Source organism: Chiloscyllium punctatum, chromosome 30 (assembly GCF_047496795.1).
Source record: "Chiloscyllium punctatum isolate Juve2018m chromosome 30, sChiPun1.3, whole genome shotgun sequence".
Lineage (NCBI taxonomy): Eukaryota > Metazoa > Chordata > Chondrichthyes > Orectolobiformes > Hemiscylliidae > Chiloscyllium > Chiloscyllium punctatum.
The window spans coordinates 35,081,139-35,104,435 of NC_092768.1; the positions used below are offsets into that span (position 1 = coordinate 35,081,139).

General features: G+C 42.4%; 1 protein-coding gene across 1 annotated transcript in view; it reads right to left on the bottom strand.

Moving 5' to 3' along the window:
• The window catches only part of LOC140455410 (netrin-G1-like), a 109,083-nt gene extending 86,029 nt beyond the window's left edge, over positions 1-23,054 (bottom strand). Inside the window, exon 1 of the mRNA XM_072550245.1 lies at positions 22,961-23,054. The gene's annotated coding sequence lies outside the window, so the exon portion shown is untranslated. The remainder of the gene's footprint in view (positions 1-22,960) is intronic.
• Between the last annotated feature and the right edge of the window lie 243 nt (positions 23,055-23,297).

Below are 23,297 nucleotides of genomic sequence, written 5' to 3' on the forward strand. Positions count from 1 at the left end.
TTCAAAGGAAGTCATCATGGTCAAACTGATCAGATGACTCTGACATCGGTAAGAAAGAAAACAACACTCTATAAAGTCATCATGTTAAGAGAGAGAGGTCTTTGAGATTCCATTGGAAATTTGCTTTTGATAAACTATCATACACAGTAGTACGCAAAGGATTGTCACACAAGATTTAGAATTGGATGCCCTTACACAGTGAAATGGAGCAAGAACTCTCAGGACAATGAATACAGATACCCATAGCCCGAGTTACTCCAGACTAATATTTTATGGTGAAGGTAGCAGTATTAGTTGAAAGAGAAAGATAAAGCATAGCAGCAGCAAGAGATAAATTCTTGAAATTAAAGATGGCCACAATGGAGTAGGCAGCATCCAGGCTTTTGAGCCTGGGGCTTGTTCATTCATAGAATCCCTACAGTGTGGAAACAGGCTATTTGGCCCAACAAGTTCACACTGACCCTCTGAAGAGAAACCCATCCAGAAACATTCCCCTACCCTATTACTCCACATTTACCCCTGACTAACGTACCTGACCTATACATCCCTGAACACTATGGACAGTTTAGCATGGCCAATTCACCTAAGATGCACATCTTTGGACTGTAGGAGGATACAGGAACCCCCAGAGGAAAACCATGCAGAGAATGTGCAAACTCCACACAGAGAGTCACCCTAGACTGGAATCAAACCCAAATTGCTGGTGCTGTGAGGTAGCAGTGCTAACCACTGATCCACCGTGCCACGCTGTCTAATTTCCTTTTTTTTCACAATTCTTTCAGGCTATTTCCTCTTTTCAAAATTTTTTAGGACATTTTTCCAATCTCTTCTGGAGAGAGCTCAGTGGTAGAGGTAGTGGAGACGATGGCATTAGGATACAGGGTGTGGCAGTGACTGGGGTGAGCGGGACTTTGACACATGGCAGCAAAGCAGCTGGAGACTCTGGACAGATAGTCTGAAGGGTGGTTGGTGGAGAATGGCTGGTGAGCCAGGATAGCTTTGAGGGCCACAGCGGTGGAGAGGGTGGTCCCATGGAGATTGCAGGCCCAGTGTGGGGGAAAGGGTGCTTTCATGGGGAGTGCAGGACCAGTGTTAGGGAAGAGAGTGCTCTTGTGGGGAGTGCAGGCCCAGTGTGGGGGAGGGGAGAGTGCTCTCATGAGGAGCGTAAGCCCAGTGTGGGGGAAGAGGCTGCTCTCATGGGGTGTGCATGCCCAATATGGGGGAAAGAGTTTCCTCTAATGAGGGAGTACTGGCCCAGTGTTGGGGAAGACTGTGCTCTCATGGGGAGTGCAAGACCACTATGGGGGGAGATGGTGTTCTCGTGGAGAGTGCAGGCCCAGTGTGGGGGAAAGAGTGCTGTAATAGGGAATTGCAGGCCCAGTATGGGGGAGAGGTGCTCTAATGGGGGTTTGCAGGCCCAGTGTTGGGTGAGACTGCACTCATGGGGGAGTGCAGGTGCAGTATTGGGGGAGAGTGCTCTCATGAGGAGTGCAGGCCCAGTGTTAGGGGAGATTTGAGAAGGCAATAGTTTCAAATTGAGGCCAGAATTGGGAGTTCTCAAAACTCCAAATTGAGTGCTATGGAACAGTTCCAGGCTTATCAATGAAGGGGCAACACCATAAAGTCAATCTGTTTTGATGTGCTTTATGTCCAGTAACTGAAGTTGCTCATGTACGATAAATCATGAAAGGAATTACTAAGTAGAATGATGCACTCAATGCATACATTACCACCACAAGTAATTCTTGATAGAATAGGCGAGAATTGATCAATGATATCAGCACTCAGGAAAATAATGGAAGATATTGTAATGGTTTTGCATTGTCATGCAGGATGCTTTGGGTGCAGAGCTTTGAAGATAAATTATTTAGAATCTGTATAGTTTTTGATGTGAACGATGGGGATGCATTTGACATTTTTTAATGCAAATAAGATGCAATGACAGAACAGGGAATTGCTGAGCTGGCAGAAATGACGGCTCCAAATCAATCAGTTCTGTGTGGATATATCTGGGATTCTTCTGACACAGTTGGATGGGTAGATGTCAAAATGTGACCCACCCGAGAGATGGATCAAATGCCGACCAAATTGGAATCATTGCAATTGAACAAATTAGGTTATACCCGATGTATGATATACCCTAAACAGAATCATGAGGGAGGGAAGCTGAGTGGTCTAAGTGTGGCCAGGTAGGGCAATTTGGAAAATATATTACATCAACACTGCCTCAAAAACAATGACAAGGTCTTGCAAAAGGAAACTTTTCAGAGAAATGAGATTCATACAACTGAGGGAAAGCGCAACCATTTAAAAATCCATAACAAAATGTGAAGACTGCATTCATAATTGAGTTCACAACCAGTTTAAAATATTCTAGACTATCATCATGAAGGTACACAGCTTTAACATAGAACTTAAACTCGACATTGCAGTAGCTGTTTCCATGCTGTCAAATATTTTGCAATGGCTGAGGTCTGTGGAGTTAAACCAGCAAGTATAAAACTCCAAGATTTGGAGGAGGGTGCAAGTAATGTGGGTAAATTAACACAAAAGCTTCAGGATAGAGGGCAAAATACCATCGATACATGACATCTGTCAAGAAATCAGAAGACCTCACTATTGAGCAGAAGTACATGTATTTCTTTCAGTCTCATCGAGAGAGTGAATACAATACTTCAGAATGAAAATAGGAGAGAAAATTCAGCAAGAATTTCCAAAACTATTCAAAGGATTAGGCAACTTGAAGCAGGAGTATCATATTAACCTGAAAGAAGATCTAAACACATTTGCTAGACTGCTCCCAGGAAGATTCTAATCCTTTGATGGGAAAAATAAAAACCTTAGTTAGAAAGAAATGGGATGATAATGCCAGTGACAGGGCTGACACAATGGTGCTGAGGCCTCATAACTGTTCCCAAGATAAATAGAGAATTAATGTGGATTCCTCAGTTTAAGATTAGATTACCTACAGTGTGGAAACAGGCCCTTCAGCCCAACAAGTCCATACCAACCCTCCGAAGAGCAACCGACTCCACATTCACCCCTGACTAATGCACCTAACACAACAGGTAATTTAGCACAGCCAATTCACGTAACCTGCACATCTTTGGACTGAGGGAAGAAACCAGAGCACCCGCATGCAGACACAAGGAGAACATGCAAACTCCACGCAGATAGTTGCCCGAGGTGAGAATTGAACCCAGGTCTCTGGCGCTGTGAGGCAGCAGTGCTAACCACTGAGCCACCATGCCACCCCTTTAAGCTAAAGAATTAGCAGGGAAATCCAATCAATTTGATCAGTCAATGATAGCTTTGCAAAATTGGCAAGATGGATTTCTTTTCTCAAAACTAGATGAACTAAGGTGTTCTGGCATATACACCTACATCTAGGCTGAGATGGTTGAATAAATCTAATACATGATTTGTCTGTATCGTTTCAACCATCCACCATGGAAATCACCTCTCAACCAGGAGAGTTTCCAAAGGACAATGTCGTGATATCTGGAAGGGAAACTGTGAACCATTCATCATATGAACAACATCCTAATTTACGACAAAGTAAAGAAGGAATATCTCGGTTAAAAACAATGACTGCAGATGCTGGAAACCAGATTCTGGATTAGTGGTGCTGGAAGAGCACAGCAGTTCAGGCAGCATCCAAGTAGATTTGAAATCGACGTTTCGGGCAAAAGCCCTTATGAAGGGCTTTTGCCCGAAACATCAATTTCGAAGTGACTTGGATGCTGTCCTGAACTGCTGTGCTCTTCCAGCACCACTAATAAAGAAGGAATATGACCAGAGGATCAATGATCTAAAAGGCATGACAACACCTTACACGAAATGATAAATATCAATTCTCTAGAATGACCATTACATTTCTAAAATACATGATGCAAGAACGATGAATTGAAAAGAGTCTAAAAAACAGAAGACCATTAATGAATATCTGGTATCAAAGTGTGTAAATGATGTACAGCATTTCTTAGGAATGCGAGTCAAGTGGAAGTTTTTATCTCAACCTATCATGTAGTACATGACCTGTAGGAGATATTTTGAAGGAAGAATAACAACTCTACTGGAGTCAAGAACAGACTGCAGCTTTGAAAATGATCACAGAGAAGTTACTTTCTACAATGTTTAACACATGACAATCCAGTCTTATTCACTGCAGGTCGAAGCCAAAGATGTACCATCCACAGGACAAAGGGATGTCCTTATTTGAGGACAAGTTGGTGGAACATGAAAACCAATCTACTTTATATCAAGGGTTTTGATGGAGAATGAGCATAAATATGAAACCATGGAGAAAGAAAGCTTCACAGACAAACAGAAATACTGAGTCAGAATGGAACACGAGCCTTGTTCAATATTACTTACATTGATAAAAAAAGTCTAAAAAATCTTCAATCTTAAAATAATGAGACATGACTGTATAGCAGTTTATATTCTGTGGAAGGTACAAACATATACACTCTTGAGGCAGCAATGATTTGAGCAGAGTAAAAAGATTTCATTCTCAACAAGGAAGCAAAGTTCTATTCACAGTTACAATCAACACTTTCTCAGCAACTGTGAGCAAAATTTGTGCAACACAAAAATCTGACAAGGAGCTCACAAAGGACAGACATCTCTCTCCTGTTGGAATATAACCTAGCAGGCCAAGTCTTGATAAAGCACCATAGAATAAAACTAGGACAGCATAGCGGCTCAGTGGCTCACTGCTGCCTCATAGTGCCAGGGACTTGGGTTCAATTCCACCTTGGGTGACTGTCTGTGTAGAGTTTGCATATTCTCCATGTATCTGTGTGGATTTCCTCCCACAGTCTGAAGATGGGCAGGTTAGGTGGTTTGGCCATGTTAAGCTGCCCACAGTTCCCAGGGATGTGCAGGCAAGGTGGGTTAGCTATGGGAAATGTGGAGTTATTGGGAAATGGTAGGGGTAAGGGTGGGATGCTCCTCAGAGGGTTGGTGTGGATGTGATAGGCCAAATGGCCTTTTTCCACACTATATTGATTCTATAAAACTATACTTGACAGTCATGGAGGATGTAGTGGTTCACAATCTTAGGCTATTTATACTAAGATTGGCGAAAAGAAATGTTGTACAAACTTCATGGGGAGCATCTCGATATTAAGAAATGCATAACAAATGGTCAACAGTAGGTATGGTGGCCATGTATCTTGAAATGCATACATAATTATATTTTGTCATACCTAATGGCTACAAAATCCATAAGACCATAAGAACTAGAAACAGGAGGAGGCCACTCAGCCTCTTGAGCCTGCTCTACCATTCAATAAGATAATGGCTGGTCTGACATTCCTCAAACCACTTTCCTATGTTTTCCCCATTGCCCTTGATCCCCCTTCTTCAATTGTGTCATTGAGATTTCTGGAAAGGTCATGGGAAAAGCTACCAACAGATTTCTTTGATTTTAGAGAGAAGATTAATTTGTGCCCAAGTGACTATTATCCACGATGGATTGAACGGGGGACACTTCAACCAAGTACAGCAGATTCAGTGGCCTGAGTGATGAGAAGAATCTTTGCAAGGTACGATTTTCCTGAAGAATTAATATCAGACGAAGGACTTCAATTCATGAATGAAGATTTGATGAGGCTCAGTTTGGTGGCAAGCGAATCAAATAAATGTCAAGATCTCCAATTCATCCTCATTCGAATGGACAAACAGAAAAAGCCAAGACTGTGAAGTCACTCACGCACAATATTCCAGCCCGGGAGTGAGCTCTGCCTATTTCCAGGGCCATATCATTGACTAGTGGGTGCTTGCCAGTGGGGTGGAAGGGAAACAAGTTGAGAACACAGCCAGAAGCCAAAAATAACCTCTCAAGACCACAGAAAGATAAAACTCTGAAAGAAGCACCACAGCAAACATCTGCAGAGTCGGTCCAATTCTAGATAAAGGGAGAGAATTCTGCTGCCTTGAAGCCTGGATACAGTGTCTGGCTGAGGGACATGAAGTCAGAAACTGCAATCATCAGCCAAAACTAATCAGCTGAGATCTTATATTGCCAGAGTACCTGAAAGGATATTTCAGAGGAACAGGAAGGTTATGATCTTACTGAAGCCAAGAAATTATGGAGTGTGGGGCTACCATATTTCCACTACATGATACAGTTTACAGAGTCAGTCCAACTATTCCAGACATCATCGCTTTGTTGTTGAACTCAAGTGAACCAAAATTAGGGTGTCCAGTCAGAATTCTAGACCGCTTTCAGCTGTGTGATTCAGACTCGGGGGGAGTGGGGGTTGGGAGGGGAATGGGTTTCACTTGTAGTGGTGATAGTAATATTGATAAATGTGTTGATAAAGTTTGTGGTGATTTTAATGGCGACAAAGCTATGAAAGTAAGTAGAAGGAAAATAGATCAAGTGGAGAGAAACTTGGGGGGAAATGCAGGTTCATGAAGTTTGTGTTAAGCATGATGCTGCATTAGCCATATGATTTTCACATCTGTAAGATAAACTATCCGTCTTGAATAAATATGTGAAGGGAGAGTTATTAGATACTACACTAGAGAGCTATATTTGATAACCTACTGAGTATATACATAAGCAAAGGAATGTCACTGTACATAAGAAGTTGAAGAGTCTTACTTCATGATAAAGAACAAGTAGCATTAAAGACAGTGTATAAGCAGATATACACAGCCGAGATACGACAGACTGGTATCTCAAGATGCAGGTAGCAACATTGGCTTCAAGTACAAGATAAAGTATCTTGGAGTGCCGTTTAAAACACTATTTTATCCATTAAAATGAACCATGTAATAACACTGACAGGATAATGTTACATGGCTGAGCACTGATTAGAGGCTGCAGAGCGTGTCTGGAGTTTGGAATGAACATACTTTGCACAATCTTTCTTCCCCCAGTTGACGTATGATTCCATTTTCTCCTGTGAATATATTTCAATGTTCAGCCGCTTTTTGTGTGAGCTGATTACATTCTCCAGTATGGTTTATGAATAAATCCACTTCCAATCATCATTCCGTGGCTGATTGTAGACACCTTAGGGAATGAGTGGTGTGCTGGAATCATTCAAATATACAGAACAGAAATTACGGAAAAGAAGCAGGCCATTCAGCACAAGTGGCTTATGCTCCTCATGAATGCCCTCCCATCCCTCTTTATTTCACCCATCAGCATATCTTTTTAGTCCTTTGCCCCTCATGATTTTTTAATACAGCTTCCCCTTAAGTATTTCTATTTTACTCATGCAAGCTAGTCCCTGTGGTAATGAATTCTGCATTGTCTGCTCTCTAAGTAAGATGTGTCACCTGAAATCTAGTTTGGCTTATTAGCAATTGCTATATTCTTAATAGGTTTGGCTTCTTCCCGTTCCTATTGTTCCCATAAATGGTGGAACAGGCTTGAGGGGCTGAATGGCCTCTACAAGACCATAAGACATAGGAGCAGAAAATAGGCCACTCAGCCCATCGAGCCAGCTCTGCCAATCAATCACGCCTCCTGATATTCCTGTGTTGGAAGGAGCTGGTACCTGGAGGTTTGATGTTGTTGAAAGAGTCAGTAAGTGCCTTGTGCTGTCTCAATAAAGCAACAATTAATGGGGCTGAGCGCATTGTTGATGAAATATGTCATGAGCAGCTTCAGTCTGAGACAGACTCACAGATGTGTAGAAATACTAAGATGAAGGTTACTGGAGCTTTCTCTCCTTTTGTGTGTGCGTGTGTGGGTGCCCATGTGTGATTATATAATGGTTCGCAGACACCGAATCGATCAGTAAAAGACAATGTTGTTTCTGACAATGCCTGATCCACGGCTCATTAGTGAATATTGATTTACAACCAGTGCGTTGGGTGATTGCACTGCTCCAGTTAGAATTAATAATGATGGTTAATGTCTACTTCCGTTTTTGTTACATGCTATGAATTCATTGTTAGGGTTAATATTCAGTACCTTTCTCTTACATGCCATTAATCATTAGTTCAGACCAGCTGGAAGATTATGTCCAATGCCACAGACCAGTGTACAAAGGATAGCAGATTTTTTGAGAGGGTGAAGAGGTAACTGGGTGCAGGCAGTTCAGTTAATGTGGAGAGACTGGAGAAGCTGGGATAGCTTTCTTGACAGCAGAGATATTTAATGGAAGATTTAATTGAGATGTTCAAAATTATTAAGGAGTAAATATGGAGAAATTGTTTCCGGATGGTAACAAGCTCAGTAACCAGAGGATAGAGATTGAATCTAATTAGCAAAAGGAGCAGAAGAGACACAAAGCACACAGTGAGCTATTGTGATCAGCTGAAAAGGATGCCAAACACAGTCTGATGATGACATTTTGAAAGCGAATGCGAGGGGCTGTTGTGGCGCACTGGTAGCGTCCCTACCTCTGATCCAGAAGAAACTGGGTTCAAGTCCCATCTACTCGAGCGGTGTGTAATGCTGTTTCTAAACATGATTACTGAAAGAGAATTAGAGGGGTTTTTGTGGGGCAGTGGTCACGTCCCTACCTCTGAGCCAGGCAGCGCAGGTTAAAATCTTACCTGCTCCAGGGTTGTGTTGTAACATCTTTAACAAGTTGATTGCAAAATATCTGAAAGAGAACAGGGGTTGAGGAGTGGGCTCCTGTGGTTCAGTGGTGGTATCCCTACTTCTGAACTGGGAGGCCTCAGCTCAGTTTCAGAGGTGTGTCATAACATCTCTGAGCTGGATTAACATAGAAAATACCTGAAAGACAAGTCAGATAACTTTTGGAAAAGACCAGGACTTGAGAAGAAGGATCTGAAGGGCAAGTGGTTGGGATCAAAAGGATAGCTGTTTCATACAGGAACAATGGGCCGAACTGCCTGTACCTCTGCTGTCTGAGTCCATGTTTCTATTAAACTACCCAGGCGCTGACAGCAGTAAGGCGATGTTTGTGAATCAAATCACTGATAATTCAATTTCTCCTGCGATCGACCTTTTATTTTCCTCAGTGAGTGAGTGCAAGATCTTTAATATTTTTGTCACAACTTTCCCTTTAATAATTGGGAGAAATTATTGCTGGTTTCTGCCTTCTTTCACAGTTTCTAATGACCCTTTCCATTATTTAACAGCCAGCATGAGTTTTGCGGTTTATTTACGGGAGACTGTTATCTCAGGCTGGTATTATGGTCTGGGCGACGATTACCTGCTCAGAGACTGTGTCAGCCCAGGATTAATAGCTTCACAGATTCCATTCGGTCTCTTAGGTTTCCCAACACAAGAGTCACCGCGCAGAAAAAGTGCAATAAATATGACAAAGAGCTATCTGACATTTTAACCACAGATACATTTCTATTCACTTGAGTGTCAGAAAGTGAAGGGTTTCAGCTGAAAACGACAGACTGGGGAATTTTGTGAAGTTTGTGAATTTAAGGCAATCCTCTCTCATTTAAAAAAAATGAAAGGCTTGCATTTTCTTTATACAGAGCCATGTAGCGATGACGAGGAAACAAAGTGCTATTGGTGTGGTGATATGGGAAGCATGGCAGTCAATTTGTGCACAGCAAGATCCCACTAACAACATCAGAGCATGGGAATAGGGGGAGGCCATTCATCTCTGATGAAATTCGCTTTACTCATGCACAGGATGAAGCTGTCACAGCCTAAACCAGTATTTATTGCCCATTCCTAATTGACCAGAGGGCAGTTGAGAGTCCACCACACATTGCTGTGGGTCTGGAGTTACATCCAGGTCAGAGCAGGTAAGGCTGGCAGTTTCATTCCCTCAGGGATATCAGCAAACCAGATGGGGCTTTCTGACAATTGGCAATGGATTCATGGTCATCATTAGACTCTTAATTCCAGATTTTTATTGAATTCAATTTTCACCATCTGCTATGGTAGGATGTGAAACTAGGTCCCCAGAACATTACTTGGGACTCTTGATTAACTGTCCAGTGATAAAGCCATTACCTCCCCTCAGCAATTTGTTCATTGCTGACCTGCCGTCTAATTCCATTTAATAACCTTTGTCCTGTAATGCATAAAATACACAGAAAATAAGATGATATCAGTCTGGGTTTTGAATTGTCCAGTTGACTCAAAATATTTAGCTTTCTCTGTTCCTAAGACTGGCCTTAAAACCTATATATGAATATATGAAATAGAATCAGAAGTAGACCAAATTTAAAAAAAAAATTAGTGACTTCAGATGCTGGAAATCAGAAACAATTAACTAAAGTTGCTAAAAAAGCTCGGTAGCATCCGTGGAGAGAAACCCAAGTTAACGTTAACCTGGTGCAGAGTCTTCTCCCCATCAGCACCTCTGCTGGAGCTATCCCTGTCGTTGCATGAGGGGCAGTCCTATACTCAACAGGGCAGTGTGGTATTGAGAGAAAGTAAGGACAGCAAATGCTGGAGTTCAGAGTCGAGAGCGTAGTGTTGGAAAAGCACAGCAAGTCAGGCAGCATCCGAACAACAGGAGTATTGACGTTTCAGGCATAAGCCCTTCATCAGGCTTATGCCTGAAAAGTTGACTTTCCTGCTCCTTGGATGCTGCCTGACTTGCTGTGCTTTTCCAGAACTACCCTCTCAAGCTCGGTATTGAGTGAAACTTGTAAACTGCTTCTTTTTGGCTCTTTCCCACTAGACCATTGGACAATGGATGGTATGGGGCTGTCCTTATATGCCAAATGCCATTTAACTTTAGGAAATATTCAAATTCATTGCAGGTAGGTAATTCCGATTATCTGTGACCAATTCTTCTGGGAATCTGCTTATTGCAAGTGAACATTGAAGCTTTTCAATCAACATCCCTGCGCCTGACAAATGAACTCTGTGTTCGTCCATCCACAATGTCTGGGAACACAGAGCCCATGAACGGACTGGCATACTCGACATTTAACTGAGTCTAGGGTTTACTCGGCCATTCCCATGAATGTGGGGAGCTGCTGGTGGTAAGCCTTGCCCTTGTTGGTACTTTGGGTACTGTCCCACTAATACAACGATGTTGGTATCCAATCCTGGCCACCAGACAGACCTGCTCACCAACATCTTCATGTTTGAAATCCCTGAATGAGCCTGATGGAATTAAGTCAGTACCTGACAGTGACCTTTACTTGGGACCGTCACATTTGCTCCCCATCCTCTACGGTGATCTGGTCTCACCAGGTATATAAAGGCTTCATTTCTGGTTGTGAATACCCTTTTACTTTCCCCATCACCACCTGCTGTTTTAGTTTTGTCAGGATGGTATCCTTTTGTTCCCACAGTTGGATATTGTCAGCGGTGACTGGAAGGGTGTCTAGAAAGTTTAAATGATTCTTCCAGCGGTTGTATGACGGATGGTTCAGTGGTTAGCACTGAATGCGAGAGACATGAGTTTGCTTCCAGCCTCAGACGACTGTCTGTGTGGAGTTTGCACATTCTCTCTGTGTCTGCATGGGTTTCCTCCAGGCACTCTGGATTCCTTCTCCAGTCCAAAAATGTGCAGGTCAGGGTGAATTGGCCATGCTAAATTACCTGTAGCGTTCAGGGATGTGTAAGGTTAGATGCATTAACCAGGGTAAATGTGGAGTAAGAGTGTAGGGGAATGGGCCTGGCTGAGATACTCTTCAAAGGGTCAGTGTTAACTTGTTGGGCCAAAGGGCCTGTTTCCACATTGTAGGGATTCTATTTTTGGCAGTGGGGGAAGGGGTTGCGGTTCAAGGCCACATGTCTTCATCAACAGTGTTCCAACTTGTAATTGTATGAATTGAAAATAAGGGCCCACTGTCAAATTCAACCTGAAACTACAGGCAGTATGGCCTTGTCTTCTTTAAGTAACTCTAAAAGGGGTTTGTCGTCCACTACTGTTGGCATTGGTGAAAATTTCTCACACCAAAAATGACCACCAAATCTTCGTTGAGACACCAGGTGTATTTGTATTCAGCATTAGCTAAAATCTGGGAAGCATACGGTGTCGGGAATTCGTTTCCTTTGGGCCACTGGTTAGCCAACACTAACCGGATATCGGGAGGAATCACATGTCAGCACTACATCTCACATGGTGTTGTAGTGGGCAAACACCTTAGATGATGATAGCTGCTTTTTCACTTTCCTAAAGGCTACTTCTTGGTGACACGACTATTTCCACGTCTGACCCTTTTTCAACATGAGTGTAAGGATTGCAAAATGGAGGCCAGGTTACATATGAATTTTCCATAATAATTCACCAATCCGAAGAAAGACCTAAACTCCAGCATGGACATGGGAACTGGGGCACCTTTGATCATCCTCAGTTTATCTTCCAACAGGCGTAAGCCCAATCTCCTCTACACTGGGGAGACTGTACACCTCCTCGCAGAGTGCTTCAGGGAACATCTCCGGGACACCCACAACAATCACCCCACCCTCTGTGGCCCAACATTTCAACTCCTCCTCCCACTCTGACGAGGACATGCAGGTCTTAGACCTCCTCTACCATCGCTCCCTGACCACCCGACGCCTCGAGGAAGAACGCCTCATCTTCCGCCTTGGAAAACTTCAACCCCCAGGGCATCAATGTGGACTTCACCAGTTTCCTCATTTCCCCTCCCACCACCTTACCCCAGTTCCACCCTTCCAGCTCAGCATTGTCCTCATGACCTGTCCTACCTGCCAATCTTCCTTCCCACCTATATGCTCCACCTTCCTCTCTGACCTATCACCTGCATCCCCACCCCCATTCACCTATTGTACTCTTTGCTACGTTCTCCCCAGTCCTACACACCGCCCCCCCCCCCCTCACCCCCATTTATCTCTCCACCCTGGAGGCTTCCTACCTCTATTCCTGATGAAGGGATTTTGCCCGAAACGTCAATTTTCCTGCTCCTCAGATGCTGCCTGACCTGCTGTGCTTTTCCAGCACCACTCTGATGTAAGCCCAATCTTGTTGACTCTGTTGACCAAGTAGGTCAGTTGGGGTGGCTGTATGATACATTGTCCCTTCTAAGGTGACTGCCCAAGTGGGAGAAACATTTAAGCACTATGTCCAAGTCTTCCAAGTGTTTATTGGTCTTCCCTGTTATTAGCACGTCATCCGGATAAATGGCAAACCAGGGTAGGCCTTATAAAATATTTTTGCCTGCTGGTAAAAGGCACAGTCCGAAGGTGCCCCGAATGGCTGTCTTGTATATTGGTATAAACTCTTATGGGTATTAAATGTCGCATACGTCAGGTAGGTGTGGCTCATATCCAGCTTCGTGAAGGACAGGCTGCCTGTCAGCATTGCATGCAAGTCCTCTATGCAAGGCATTGGGTATTCATCCAGCTGTGAGAAGCAAATTACAGTTGCTTCAAATCCCTAAAAAGGAGAACTAAACCGTCAGGCTTCACAATCAGTATGACCGGTGCTGCTCATTCTGCGAACTATGCTGGTTTGAAGGTTCTTTCGTTTTCCAAGCCTCCTGATTTCTGCCTCTACTTTTGTCTGTAAGGCATATGGCATTGGGCAGGCCTTGCAGAATTGCAGCATTGCTTCCTGGTCAACATATAAGTTTGCCTTGGCTCCTTTGCTTGTCCGGAGCCCTTCCTAAAAAGCTTCCAGGACATCACTCAGGCAGCCATTTTGTAATTGATCAATGTTGAGCCAATGAAGGTGAATCATTCTCAACCAATTCAGGCCCAATAGGCTTCGGCTACAATAAGTGGTAACTGCATTAAACTTCTTTTAGAATCACAGAGTCATAGGGCTCATGAGATATCCTAAATTAATGTAGTGCCATTTGCCAGCATTTGACCCAGATCCCTTTAAGCCCTTCTTATTCATATACCCATCCCGGTGTTGTTTTAATGTTGTAATTGTACCAGGCTGCATCACGTCTTCTATCAGCTCATTCCATACACACACACCACCCTCTGGGTGAAAACGTTGCCCACTTTTAATCTTTCTGCTCTCACCTAAAACCTCTGCCCTTTAGTTTTTGACTTCCCCACCCGGGGAAAAGACCTTGTCTATTCAACCAATCCATGTTCCTCATGATTTTATTAATCTCAATAAGTTCATCCCTCAACCTCCGACGCTGCATAGAAAACAGCTCCAGACTACTCAGCTTCTCCTTATAGCTCAAACCCTCCAGCCCTGGCAACATCCTTGTAAATCTTTCTGGACCCTTTCAAATTTGACAACATTCTTCCCATAGCAAGGAGACCAGAATTGCACACAGTATTCCAAAAGTGGCCTAACCGATGATCTTTGCATAGGAGACCGGAACAGAAGTCATACATACCCTTAATCTGTAACGGTTCCCCTGTATATGTTTTCAGTCTAGCTGAGGTCTTGCACAAACTTAAGGGTTAGAATCAAGAGCATCTCTTGATAAAGAAACGTTCTGAAATCACTGATACAGCTGCACAGGTAATGACCTCCATGGGAAAAGGGTGACCATTTAAGCAGACATTTATTTTGACTAGTTCTGGTTTGGATGTTGCTAAGCAATGTAACTGTTCCAAATCATCTGTAGGTGGGACTTTCCAGGATGTGTATTCTAAATGTCAGCCTGTGAGTTCTCTCACTCAAGTCAGACGTCACAGGACTTCATTCTTGTCTCGAGTCCACATTCTGGCAGCAACTGCAGTGGCTTGCTGGCCCAGAACTTGAAGAAGATTATGACCATTTGACTAAGGCTTGACTTTGCTTTGGGGTTTTGCTGTGGCCTGACCTAGAGGCCCCCTGCTCAGGTTATGTCATGTATGAGGCTATATGGTTGCCTACATTCAAGGTGCTCCCCTGACTCAGTTGGACAAGTGAGGCTGCCCACTTCCATTGATATACCCTGTAACTCATAAGCTCCACTTGCCGCACTTTCTGATGATAAAGCTAGTTGTAGTGCCTGTTTGAAGGCCAATTAGGCTTCAGCTAATCAGTGCTTTTGCATGGTTATGTCATTAATCTCATATGCCAAATGGTCGCTCGGAATCTCATTCAGGATAATCCAAAATCACAAGCCTCTGCCAGTTATCTTAACCTCATCAAAAGTTTCAATATGGATTCCCTCATTTCTCAAACAGCTGAATCAAATTGATAGCATCTAAGAATTAGAGGAGGCCTGGTGTTGTAATATTCCTTCAATAAATCCATCAACTCTTGAACAGTTTTAGTATCTGATGCCTCAGAGAAAGTTAGGCTCCAAATAACCAGCATGATGGCTCACAGTGCCATGGACCCAGTTCAATTCCAGCCTTGGGTGACTGATATGTGGAGTTTGCATATTCTCCCCGTGTCTGCATGGGTTTCCACCAGGCACTTGGGTTTCCTCCCACAGTTCAAAAAACCTTCAGTTTAGGTGACTTGGCTATGCTAAATTGCCCATAGTGTTCAGGAATATGTAGGTTAGGTGCATAAGTCGGGGGTAATAGGTCTGGGTGGGTTACTCTGTGGAGGGTTGGATGTGGACTTGTTGGGCTGAAGGGCCTGTTCCCACTATGTAGGAATTCTAATTCTAAGAACCAAAACCACTGTGAGTCTGGACACAGGCAGAAAAATCAATCATTGCTTTTCACCTGTTCCAGTGTCATTTGCCCAGGAAAAAGTAATACATTCTTTCCACATGCTGGGCCCAGCTATTGATGGCAGGGTCAAATGATTCAATCTTCCCAAATAAAGGCATTATGCCAGAAATGCTTGCCCCAACTCAAAGATGATTGTTGTGAACAAAGTTTCTTCAGGAGTGGACTGTTCACTCTTGCCACTACTGAAATAACTCAGTGGAGGCTGGAATCCCATCACTAAGTCACCCTTTATTTACACATGGTGAGTGCATGGACTCTGACCAGTTAGCTCAGAGCCAATCTCCTTGAGTGAGGAGAATGCTTTTTGTGTATCTGTCAGCCAGGGCTCCCAGATAGGTCCAAATTAACAGTCCCCATCAGGGAACTGGTACCCAATGACATCCACCTGGTTAACCTTGCTCTAATCACAACAGGAATGAAAAGAGTTATAAGAAAAACATAGAATAATGGTAATTGAGGAAAAAGAAAAGCAGATGAAAATGGAAAATGAGGAGACAGAAAAAAAAAACAATTGGAGAGGGAGAGAAAAAGGAAGTTTACTAGAAGAAACTTGAAATTCAAAGAGATAGGAAGCTTAGGGAACATCAGAGAATATAAAAAGAACTGAATTAGGAAGGAAAGCAGAGATGATATCTCGGTCAATTACTCTGATTCCAATGAGGATTTGATTTAACCAAGAAACTAAGCTTGCTGCCTGATTTAATGAGGATGAGGTTGATATATATTTTACCTCATTTGAGGAGGTAGCTGGACAGATGAAGTGGCCAATAGATGTTTGGACTTTATTGTAACAGAATATTTTGACAGGTATAGCTCTGACTGCGTACTCCATTTTGTCAGAAGAATGATCAACAGAAAGCAAAGCTTTCAAAAAGGTCATACACAGTTGGGGAATTGTGGAATGGAGAAGCTGTAGCAAGAGCGTTAGAATCAGAGAGGAAGATAAAGAGACTAAGAAACAGACAGATGGTTTGTAGATACAGTTATTCAGTACAGTATTCTAAACAGTAACTGAAAAGGTCCCATCTTATTATTGGAACAAACTTTTACAATTGTCCCACAAAAATTGTCAGATTACTTAGGAATTAACAAAATCCAGGTTAGAATATTTAAATATGTGTATTGTCCAGGATTGTGTAAAGTTGTGGTTAGGTTTTGCCAGGCATGTGACACATTTCAACGCCCTCGAGTAAACTTGTATCTTTAATATCAATACCATTTTTTGAAGAACCATTGAGCAGGGCCATCATTGATGGCACAGCGTCCCTATCTAAAACAATTCCAGATGTTTCGACAAGATTTCATTGAAGTTATGCCTGCAGAGAAGCAGTATTGTAAATGTGGCAACGAAAAACGTCATTGAATTGTTTACAACATATGGATTACCCAAAAAAATACAACAGACCAAGCGTTCAATATTATGCCACATTTATTCAAAGAAATTATGTCCTGTTTGTGAATAAAACAATTTACAACTTCGGCTTATCACTCTCAATCTCAAGGTATATTGGAACACTGGCAACAAACTTTGAGGAACGTAATGAGAACTCATTATCAAGACTGTCTCAATAATTGGGATAAAGAATTTCTTTTGTTATTATTTGCAATTCAGAGTGTTTCAAATGAGTCCACAAAGTTTTGTCCTTTTGAACTAAATTATGGACAAAAGGCGAGAGGGCTACTTACATCAATTAAAGGGAAATTGATGAATCAAAGTTCCAGAACTTCAACGAGAAGCATGTAAGGTCAATAAAAAACATTTGAAGGGTGGATATCAAATAATTAAAAACCAGACCAGAAAAGATGGCCTAGGAATTTGTAGCTAGCAAAAAAGTATTAATGTTGTTAGCTGTTTCCATGGAACTATTGAAAACAAGGTACACTGATTGTATCAACCCAGAAAGAAACTCACTTCTATGAATTATGAAATCAGTACATCTGACACAAAAATGTTTTGGTCAATCACAATGGTTTTAACCATGAGTGTGTCAAGTTAATATGATAAAGAGATATTATGACAGGGATAGTCAGGACAGACAGAAGTGTACTTCTGGTAGTGAAAACAATCAGGAATGAAATTGAAATATCAGAACAATTGGAGAATGAATTTGAAATGATAAATACAAAAGGCTACACTCCAGCAATTAAACTGGATGATACAGGTGTGCAAAAAATTTACACAGCATCTATTTTATATTCCAGAAAACTTTTGAAATGAATTACAAAGGTTATTAGAGAATCATAAATCAATTTGTCTGAAGTGGTCAGGAAAACTGTTTTGGCTACTCAAGATGTAGATGTAGGGGCTGCATTACTTATAAAACAATCTCATTACAGACTCAATCCAGAAAGAGTAGCTCAAAGGAAGAAAGAGATTAAGTTCATGATGGACAATGACAGTATTGAACCGAGTCATTGTAACTGGAGCTAACGATCGTGAAAGTGCCAAAATGGGATGGTTGGCAAAATTCTGGATTGATTATTGCAAAATCAACATGGTAACAAAAGTGGACACATATCTGATTCCAAGATTGGAGTTTTATATTGAACAAATTGGACACGCATGACTTGTCAAAAAAAATTGACTTGCTAAAAGGATATTGGCAAACTCTGTTGACTGAGAGAGCTAAAGAAATATCGGCTTTTGTAATAATGTATGGTCTTTAGTAATGCTAAGGCACACTGCATGCAATGAAAAATGCATCAGCAATTTTCCAATGATTAACCAAGAAAGTTATTGAATGGCTATCTGACTCTTGTTTAGATCTACAGTTTGATTTCTATTTTTAGCCAAACTTGGGAAGAACAATTACACCACAGAATAATTTTATCAGCTGCACAAAGCCAATTGAATAATAAATCTAGTTAAGAGTGAATTTACCAAAGCCAAACTGATATATTTGGGCTATACTCCGAGACAAGAACAAGTAGCAATGACAGAAGGGTAAGTAAGGTCTATTTTGGACTCGCCCATGCCCGACACATTTTGTGTTAAGTTGGCATGAGTGGATTTTACTGCAAAATTACTTTAGATTTCAGTGATGTTTGCAGATGATACCAACATTTGTAGTGTAGTGGACAGCGAAGAAGGCTATCTCAAAGTACAACAGGACCTTGATCAGATGGGCCAATGGCCGATGGGTTGAAGAGTGGCAGATGGAGTTGATTTAGATAAATGTGAGGTGTTGCATTTTGGTGAGGCAAATCAGGGCAAGACTTATACACTTAATGGAAGGTCCTGGGGAGTGTTGTTGAACAAAAAGACCTAAGGGTGCAGGTTCACCGTTCCTTGAATGTAGAGTCACAGGTGAACAGGTTAGTGAAAAGGTGTTTGGTACACTTGCCTTTACTGGTTTGTGCATTGAAGAGAGGAGTTGGGAAGTCATATTGCAGCTGTACAGGACATTGGTGAGACCACTTTTGGAATCCTGCATTTAGTTCTGGTCTCCCTGTTATAGGAAGGATGCTGATAAACTTGAGAAGGGCAGAAAATATTTACAAGAATATTATCAGGGTTGGAGGGTTTGAGCTATAGGGAGAGGCTGAATAGGCTGAGGCTATTTTCCCTGGAGTGTCAGAGACTGAGGGATGATCTTATTGAGGTCAATTAAAAAATCGTGAGGGGTATGGATAGGGTAAGCAGCCAAGGTCTTTTTCTCAGAATAGGGGATCCAAAACTAGATGGCAGAGGTTTAAGGTGAGAGGGAAAAGATTTAAAAGGGACCTAAGGGGCAACTTTTTCACACAGCGTGTGGTGTGTGAATGGAATAACTGCCAGACGAAATGGTGGAGGCTGGTACAATTACAACATTGAAATACCATCTGGATGGGTACATGATTAGGAAAGTTGAAAGGAAAACGGGCCAAATGCTGGCAAATGCGACTGGATTAATTTGGTTGGCATGGACAAGTTGAACCAATGGCTCTGCTTCCATGCTGTAAAACACTATGACTCTAATACTATCACTTAAACTAACTTGTCGAAATACAGTGGAACATTTGAATGAATGCAGGAGTGCAAGAATGCCTGTGAAAACCTGGAAGCTGTGCTGAAAACTGCACCAGTTTTAGCTGATCTGAATTACGAGAAGCCATTCGAATAAGCTGTCAGTGCCATCGACATTGGTGTGGGGACTGGTTTACCGATGAGATTCAGACTAAACAGCATGTCAGTTCTTTATCATTCTTCAGAGAAGCTGACCACAAGTCAGCAAGAATATTCGATGGTTGAAAAGGCATCACTGGGCTGAACATTATGTTTTTCTGCCTTAACGTGAGCTGCTTCAAGTCTTTGTGAGCAAATCTTGATACACTGAAAATACAGAGAAAAGTAGCCATTTGGCCCTTTGAGCCTGCTCCATCATTCAATGCTTCAAGAAATCCTTTTTTTGTATCACATCCTTAATAGTTATTGATCTCCACCTTTTCTTTACAACATAGAAAAATAGGAGCCAGAATAGGCCATTTTGCCCTGCTTTTGCAATTTAATATGATAGTGGCTGACTATTCAATTGTTCCCATTTCCCCCTTATACCCATTGATCCCATTTGCATGAAGAAACACATCTTTCTCTTTCTTGAAAACATTCAATGTTTTGGTCTCAGTCACTTTCTGTGGCAGAGAATTCCAAAGGGTCACCAATCTCTGGGTGAAGACATTTCTCCTCATTACAATCCTAAATAGTTGACCTCACATCCTTCGACTGTGACCCCTGGTTTTGAACATCCGGAATGTCCTTCCTGCATTTACCTTGTCTAATGCTGCTAGAAATTTAGGAGTTTCTTTGAGGTCCTCCCTCATTCTTCTTAAGCTCCGTGTCCATAGTCTGAACCAATCCAGTCTCTTTTCCAATCTCAGTCTTGCCCTCCCAGGGGTCAGTCTGGTAAACCTCCACTGCGCTTCTTCCATAGCCATAACATCCTGCACACAATATTCCAGGTGTGGTCTCACCAAGATTTCTCATTGCTTCTTACCAAACCCACCTCATTTATTAACAACTCTCATCTCTATGGCATTCCCCTTGTCTACCTTCATCTTACCATGTGCTATTCCTGGAATAACCCATTATTATGCGGTATCCATGGAAAGACCCTCATCCCTTGACATACACACCATATCTAAAGACTGCAGACAAGCATCGGTTGCTCAGAAGCGTCCCTCACTGGCAGCATAATGGCACGGCAGTCACAAAGTCATTCTGCTCATAGCACATAGCCAGCATGGTTGATTCTCCCTCACACATGCAACACCTTTTTGTCACCATAGAAGGTCTTGAATCACCAGGCCACATAATTTACTTGTCCTCAGCTTCCACAAGACTCTCCATCTTACAAGGATTATGAGTTATAAGGAGAGGCTGGATGGGTTGAAATTTATTTTCCCTAGAGTGTAGGAGGCTGAAGGGATGACTTTAGAGAAGTTTATAAAACCATGAGGGGCAAGGTCTTTTCCCCAGAATGGGGCTGTGCAAAACTAGCGGGTATAGGTTTAGGGTGAGAGGGGAGAGATTTAAAAGAAACCTGAAGGGCACTTTTTTCACGCAGAGGATGCTGTGTATATGGAACGAGCTGCCAAAGGAAGTGTTAGCAGTGTGTACAATTCCAACTTTAAAAGACATTTGGACAGTTATATGGAGAAGAAAGGTTTAGAAGGATAAAGGCCAAATGCAGGCAAGTGGGACTAGTTCAGTTTAGGAAATTTGGTTGGCATGGACCAGTGAGCTGAAGGGCCTGTTTCTGTGCATATAACTCTACGGTATCTTCTTATTTTCCAGGGGAGGACCATCACAAATAGGTAAGCCATTGAATTAGTCTCTCATGTCACCCTCATCTTTAAAAGCCTGATGAATGACCAGACAGATGCTGACAGTCTGGTGCTGCTGTTCACTGTTCCTGATTTTTGCCCAGGACATTTAGAACAGGAAGACATCAATGCACCACTGTATGGGCACAGACCTGGAAGTCTTGCTGAGGGGGGTGGTGCAAATATGAGACTCTCTCTTCCCCCAGGACCAGCAGTGGAGAGCACCACACCAGACCTTGCCAGCTTGGTCCGAGTTTGCCACCCTGATTAAAGTCATTCAGTCAGCATTAGTGACATGATCTTATCTCTGTTATCTCTCATTCACTCTGTCTCTGCTTCCCTACCCACTTCCCAATAAGTGGTAGAAGTGAGTAAAATTACAGCATTTAAAAGACATTTGGACAGGTACATAGATGAGGAAAGGTTTTTAAGGATATGAGCCAAACACAGGCAAATAGGAACTATTCAATTTATGAAATCTATTTGGCAAGGACGAGTTGAGCTGAAGGGTCTGTTTCCGTGCTGTATGTCTCAAAGCCTCTATGTTCCCCTTGACTGAGACCTGATGTCAATGACAACATGCTTCCATCGTTTGTATCTGTTTTAAATGGCCAGGCAGCACATACTCGAAATGAGCCTCCATTTCTGCCTGAGAGCGAAACATGAAAACAGCAAGGCCATGCAAGGGAGGGATTCAGTTAGATTCCAGGTAGGGTCAAAGGAAGTGAGTTGTATCATTTTGAGAGAAGAATCTGTAGATGTAGTCCAGTGCTGCGTATGTGCCCTCGAATGTAAAGCATCTTTGTTGCAGAATTACAATGCTAGTTGGCAGTGCTGCCAATTGCACAGTGTGGAAAATTGTCCTGAAAGTGGACAGGAGATGTGCCAGGAGGGTTCTTCCAGGCTCGCATACATTAGATTCCAGTGCCTTGTCAATGTGAGAGGTATGAGGCCAGTGCCTGTAGAACATGCCCTGGGAAATGGGTGCCAGGTGTCCAACACAGAGGTCATTCAGCGTAGGCAGTGAGTCCAGTTTGCCAAGTTGCCAGGTTGTGCTTTCTCCCTACCTAACTTGCTTGGCGTGGTTGAGAAGCTAGAAAGCTGAATATTAGTCAGACAAATTAGGCCACTAACCAGGCTTAACAAACAATAAAGCACCTTAATCGGCAACTAGCTACTGGTCAATGCTTGTTACTCTATCGCTTATGGAAAGCATGAAACTTGGTGTGAGATGCTCCTGTACCTTGCTGAACTTCTTGTCTGATTCTGTCACACTTCTTGCCATCAACCATGTCTCTCAGAACACCTGCAAAATGATATTTTATGAAGCTTACCATCACCTCCTGTCCGATGTTGAACATTCAAGGTGGAACTTATCTGAATCTCATTTACAAGATAATGACAGAACAACGAGCTTCTTCTCCCATGGCAGAGTAAGAAATAACTCCTAATGCAGAAAGTATTTAGGAAAGGCAGACATTTACCTCAGTGATCACGCTTCCACTCCCTGCTCTCATATCTCTGTGGCTCAGTTTGCATCTGACGCTCCCCCCATGAAGTACCTTGGGTCGATTTCCCAGGATAAAGGCACAAATCATTTTTGCTTCACCTTATCTTTCAATTGAATTCTGCTCAGAAACAATATAATCTGCGAGAGATGGCAATAAACAGACCAAAAACTACCTGAGTCGAAAATTCCTGGGCCAAGGTTATATGTGATTCATCCTCTTTTTCCGTTCAATCTTTCGGCAGAGATATTCATTTCATTCCTTCTTTATTTCAATCTGCTCGAGGATTGAGGCTCAGATTATGTTCGCATAACCCTGTATTCCATTTCATTTCCTTTAATCCTTATTATACGTTATCCCAGACTCACTGAAGAAATATCAAATGACAATAAACCTGGCAGACTGTCAGTGTCCATCGTTGCAGTGTCAAGAGGAGACTGCGAACTCTCCCGAAAATGCTCAACATTCATCGGAAAAGGGAGTTATTCAGCCTCTCAAAACTGTTCCATATT